The 6368-nt window shown below is 37.0% G+C and overlaps 1 non-coding gene across 1 annotated transcript; it reads right to left on the reverse strand.

The window, feature by feature from the left end:
• Positions 1-202: 202 nt before the first annotated feature.
• Positions 203-407, reverse strand: LOC140321931 (small nucleolar RNA U3). The gene has a single exon (XR_011919053.1). It is a non-coding gene; the product is annotated as a small nucleolar RNA U3 (small nucleolar RNA).
• Positions 408-6368: the final 5961 nt, after the last annotated feature.

Consider the following 6368-nt stretch of genomic DNA (forward strand, 5'->3'; position numbering starts at 1 on the left):
TGTTTGAGTCCTGGGAGCTATTAACAATGACCTGTAAGTAACTGCATAAGGAATGGTTTCCTAAACTGTAATTTATATATAATATAAATAATAATAAGAGAGAAAATGAATGGATATTGTGTTGATACATTTTCCCTGAACCTTTAAAATATTTTTTTTTATTTTCTCAAGTATTCTTCTTTCTTTTAAAAGCATTAAAACAACCACTCAGAATGAGCTCTTGTCAACTATCTTTAATGTAAAAAGTTTACTCATGTCATCACATGGTGGTAGTAATTCCAGGGAAAAGCACCACAAGGATGAAGAAAGAGCCCTAAAATTCATTGTAGTGGAAGGTGAGTTTGGACACTTTCCAGCACATTTCTCACATCAAATCCTGTAGAAATAATCCCTGAAAGTATAGTTTTAACTTGAACAGACAAAGATTTCAAGCACCTTAGACACTAATCCTTTAAAAATGCCCAAAAAGAGGGAACCCAATAAACTTAATCCCCCACAATATGAAGCCCTCAGCTGTAATGGGAAGAGAACTGCAAACTTTATAAAATTAATTTTTTCTTGTTTTTTGTTTTTTAGATTTCTAGATTTTTAGATTGCCATTGTCCTCCTTACCACTCCCACCTGCTTTCCAGGTATTGTCAAGAGCAATATCAATACCATTGTCTGACCCTGACCCAGAATAGGCAAAAAAGTGCTGCTTGTCTTGTTTGTTATTTTCTAATAATACACTACCACTATTACTATCATCAGCATCACAACTACTACCACCTGCAAAAGCAGCTGCACAACCAAGACACAAACACCAGTTGTGCCACTATCAATACTCTCCTCCTCTGCACTCTTTTCTTGTAAGTCCTCTGGGCTAAGAAAACTGTTGTGTCATCACACAGCGCCTCTCCTTTATCAGCTCTTGTTTTATGTGACACACACAAAATGCTTGAGATATGGGAATACTTTCTGAAATTAGAGGAGAAGAATGGGAATCTAGGTCCTCAGTTTACTGCCAGCTGTGACTGAGATGAATAAACCAGTCCACAAGGGCAAAACCTGGCTGGGAAGAATCTGACTATTGCTACCATGTGAAAACGTGCATAACAAGACATACTGTCTGCTATCAGTGGTGGAGGTGCGGTTAGTAGCGGTGCTGCTGGTGCCCTTCCTTCTGCTACCCACAGTTTTCTGAATTCTGGATCCATACCCAGAGATTAAGTTGGACAAGAGGATCCACTAGCAGCTGCTGGTCTCTTGTGGTGCCAACTTACATTGCCAATCTCTAATCTTTTATCCTGATAATGATATTTTCAACCATATCAACAGTCAAACTATGAGATTGACAAACTTTATTAGCAGCAGTGTAGAAAAATTACCTGTATGTAAATGGAAACCATTCCTGTAATTCCTGTAAAAAAATTGAAAACAATAAAGCAGGGTTAACATGAATACTAACTGTATTTAAAAATCAAGGAAGGGGCAAATAACAAGAAATATAATAATGCAGTGTGGTAAAATAGGAGTGACAGTAAACTTAGTTTATTGCAATAGGTTTAAGCTTCCTGTAAAATACAAAATTTCCAATCTTGTTTAGCAATGCACATTAGCCCAAAATACTTCTTAGCACCTATTAGTTATTTAGCTGGGTTAAAGATAAAGCTTATAAGTATTCTAGAAGCTCTAGTGATAATTTTAAAATATCACTGTAAGTAGGTAAAGCTCCGGTCTGGGATTTTGGGATATGATGATCAGTAAATGTGAAAATAAGATTCAAATATAAATCCAAAACTTCTCTACATTGGTGCAGAGCCAGCAAATATGGTACATGGAAACCTCTTCTAATCCCAGCCATGGGAGAACTGAGGGAATAAAATAAATAAAAATAAGCAGACATGAGGTACCATTGCATAATCATTTCTGCCATCAGAAGAGATATAAAGAATGGAATATAGTAGGTACCTACTGTACTTCACAGTAAAGTTTTGTTCTACATCTAGTTTAGTTCTTGACAAAAATAATTTAAAACTCGACTTTAAACTTAAGTGTATAAATCAATTTGGCATTCACCATATTTATGCGATTCAGTTTTTAAAAGGTTTTGGGGAAGATATAATGCTCCTAATAAAGAAATGTAAAATTTAATTTCATATTATTGCACTTGTAGTATAAACATTTTTTATAAAAAATGTTATTTGTATGAATTATTTATTATTTCCAATATCATTTGTCCATCATGTGAACCATAATTATGTTAGGATACTGTACTGTTTAACGACTGTGTTAATGGTAATGTAGAACAGAGGTGAGGGTAATTGGGGCATTATTTCATAAAGCAGATATTATGCTCAAGTGATGCTTCAGCAGCCTATTTTTCTACAGCAGCTTCTTTCATGGCAAATATAACAGATTTTATCATCTTCAATGTTTTTGCAATTACTCCGTAACTATTTTAAAGGCAGATGTAGAGTCTGCTTATCAAAGTCATGGTACTGAAAATGTCAAAGTCATTAAACTATAGACTGCAAATTTAGCCTTGTATGATCTTGCATCTGCAGGTCTGGTATACAGAAAAGTGCCTCATATACAACAACAGAAACATATATATTTATTTATTTATGCAAATGGAATATATATATATATATATATATATATATATATATATAAAATGTGAGAATTTAAATCTTTTAAAATGTAAGTAAGATGGGTTAAAGTGGGGTGAGTAAAATGATTGTTGCACATTGCAAGGATTGTTTACTATTCTCATTTGTCCTAAAGTAATACATTTTCCTCCTCTAAACTAACACTTAATAAACTTTAGTTCAGGACCGGCAGGGCTTTTTGTTTATATTTAGTTTCACCTGATTTTTTAAGCCCCATTTACCTCATTTTTTTTCAAAATTTTTATTGGAAAAATTTTATGACAAAGATCTAAGCAACAGAGAAAAATTAAATACATATAAACAATATAATCAGAACACGGGCATATGCAGCTCATTGAAATGCCACCCATAGCTAACACAGCATCACTTTTCAGTTTTTAAACAAAAAACATAATAGCTGTAAATTAAATTATGATCAAAGAAAACCAACTGGAGTAGATGCTCCTATAATCCAGAAGGATGGGAAATAAACTACATAACAAAGAAACAAAGAAGTAAAGAGAACCATACTAGAATGCAAGCATATTTAATAAGTTTACCATTTAAGCATACCCTCCCCACCCCCATCCCATGATTGTGTTGCACCTAAGAAAAAAAATAAGGAAAGAGACATTGGGAAAACTATTGATCCCACAAGGCTTAAACTCCCAATGTTTATCCAACTGATTGTTCAGTTGGCTGGTTAAAAGTTTTAATAATTGGACATCTTTCACTGGTTGGTATATAGCCAATCGAGTAGGAGAAGTTGATTTCCACTTCCAGGTGAAATAGCACCACCATTTGGCTTGTGATTTAGAAGGACCTCATTGGAGAATCCTCAGTAAACGTGTCTGAGATCAAAACTTGCCAAGGTGTTAATTAGTGGGGTAAGTAGCTTGTTAACTTTATCCCAAAAGGCACAATTCCCAGGCAGGCCTATAGGACATGGAAAAGGGAACCAACAGCCGTTCTGCAATGCCAGTTGTCAAACTGAATTAATCTTTGCAGCAACGCCAAACATGCTTAGGAAATTGCATGGTTGCTAATAGTTGTCAGTCACTAACCTCCCTGGCGGTATGATTATTTTGTATTTTTAAATGTCAAATCAGTACATACAGTAAAATAGTACATACAGTACAATCTGTACATCAGTACAATATTTAAAAATATTTCTAATTTTAATTTTCCCGCCAGTCCAGCCCCTCAACGCACGCATTGATCTACGCACGCATTGATTGGGTACGCTGATGCTGGCCAGGCATCTCCAAGTGAACACAGATGCTAGGCCGGCATCGCTGGAGGACTTTGTGGACTCGTAAGGACCAGGTAAGCTCTCAATTCCACCCTGAGTGTGGCTCGGGGTTACTACTTTCTGTAAAAACATTTCACCCTGAGCCACACTCAGGAATACCACCAGGGGGCTAAGTAAGCAGAGCTCCACAACATAGAGTTGGACTATAGGTGCCAGACAAATAATTTCCTTTTCTCTTTAGCTTTAAAAAGGTTTCAAGGTGATGCAGGTGTGCTGTAAATAATACATAGGGAAGTCCAGTACACTCAACCCACCAGCCTCTTTCAGTAAACACAGTATTGTTGGCAAATGGTGTCTCTTATACCAGCGGTCCCCAACCACCGGGCCGCGGCCCACTACCGCGGCGGTGTTTTCAGTGGGCCGCGAGTACATGATCCATTATTGAAAACGAAGCGGCACCCAACCACCATCCGCGGACCGGAAGTGGTCCGCAGCGGTGTTTGTATGAGATGCCGGTAAATGTACACAGTAGTCTGTGTACAAGCAATGCGAGCACATGACATGCAGCTCGATTGGCTGTCAGATGTCATGTGATCGCTTTGAAGCAGCAGAGGTGCGCAGAGAGAAAAGAGAAGACGCCAGAGTATGTCTTCTCTTTTCTCTCTGTGCAACCCCCCCGGTCCTCAGAGAAATTTCCTTCCATGAAACCGGTCCCTGGGGCCAAAAAGGTTGGGGACCGCTGTCTTATACGCCTTGTGATATTGGGGAGATGAGAACTCCCAATATCGCAGCTAGCGTATAGGACACAGTAAAACAAAAAAATCCCTTTTTTACCCAAAATAGTACAGCTTATCTCCTGCCAACACAAATGAAACCTAAAGTTGGCTTATAAATTCTTGTTTGCAGCAAAACAGAAAGATCTTTTGATAACACACCTGTACCATTTATGACCCATACCTCCTGTCTGGCTGGTGCAAAGTCCAGGCACATCTGGTTGGAATGTGAAGGTCCACCCAGTACCTTCTTTCCTATTCCAGAGACCTGAAACAACTAACAAATAGCAACCTAAAGTGGCTTCTTATTATTTCTGGGCACCTTCTTTAGTACACATTCTGTTTAAAGAGCCCATGACCTATATAAGGGAAAGATATACCTCCTGTCTAAGACCCATCCCTGCAGTCCTGTACAGCCCATAAAAATGAGGTACACTCCTATACCTAACGCTATCCATCGGCCCTTTGTAAGCCAATTATTTTGCAAAACTCACAGAAAATCACGAGGTAGGTTCGTTGCAAGTGCTTCAGTTTTGTTACAATCAGGTTTATTACCTGTTGGCGTGCCATACTCATCCAATGCAGCACAAAGAAAAGGCAGAGGAATTAGATAATTAGAGAAAGAGGAATGTTAGTAAATTACTTAGTCTTAATAGAAATACCAATCTGTATATCCAGGTGTTGTTTTATAGTTAGTCGTAGAGGTTCTATAATCAGAGCAAACAATAAGGGGACAGTGGACATTCCTACCATGTCTAATTTTTAGTTTGTATTATCTGAATGACCAACCAATTCTGTCAAATGCCCTTTTGGTGTCAAGACCTAGCATAACCCTTTTCCAATTTATTATTAGTGTAAATAAAGCCAGTATATTTTCTAGTATTATCTGCAACCTGTCCAAGCATGATAAAGCCCACTTGATCCTTTGAAATAAGAGCCCCATGTAATTCTGTAGATGGGTCCATCTATAGATGTCAGTGGTTCTTTATGGTGTAGGTATTGTAGTGACATCCTAACCTCCTGCACTATGAAAAAATAAATCATTCACTATTGTTGCACAGTGTAAACCAATACAGTTTGTTGGTATTAGCTGTACAAACATAATAGCATTGCCTTTCATGTGTTTTTGCTGTACCGCAGCAAAACACATTTCAGTGCTTGGAGTGTGAATGGTCCCTACAGTTGAACATAGGAATTTCACACTTTGCTTTTTTTTTTGCGACTGTGAACATCTTAGTGCACATCCTTTAAATATGTTAGCTATATATTAGCAGACTGTTAGTCAATCTGAGCTTTGAGCTTTTCAAATTACTTGTAATTTTTTTTTGGAGGTGCCAACGGACACGTGCCTTAACAAAGTACACCCACCTGAGCAAAATGTTTGTGTTTTTTTTCTAACAAAATTCAAAGTTTATAAACCAATATGGGAAATAGTGTTGAAATCGTTTTAAAAGTTTTTTTTAGCTTTATTAAAGTTTTTTTTTTAAAAAAAAAGAGCAGGTGAAAGAATAAATGGAACCTGTGGAAGCTAAATAAAGTAGATTTCATATTTATTGTACATTTACATAGCACAAAGCTTGTATATCACACATCATTACCTAATACATTAACACATCTTACACAACCTTTAATTTGTTCAACAGAGTATTGCAAACCTAATTTGGAGTCTATTGATATACATCAGTCTTTAATGACATCAAAAGCAAATGAGGC

This window comes from Pyxicephalus adspersus, chromosome 1, assembly GCF_032062135.1.
Source record: "Pyxicephalus adspersus chromosome 1, UCB_Pads_2.0, whole genome shotgun sequence".
Classification (NCBI taxonomy): Eukaryota; Metazoa; Chordata; class Amphibia; order Anura; family Pyxicephalidae; genus Pyxicephalus; species Pyxicephalus adspersus.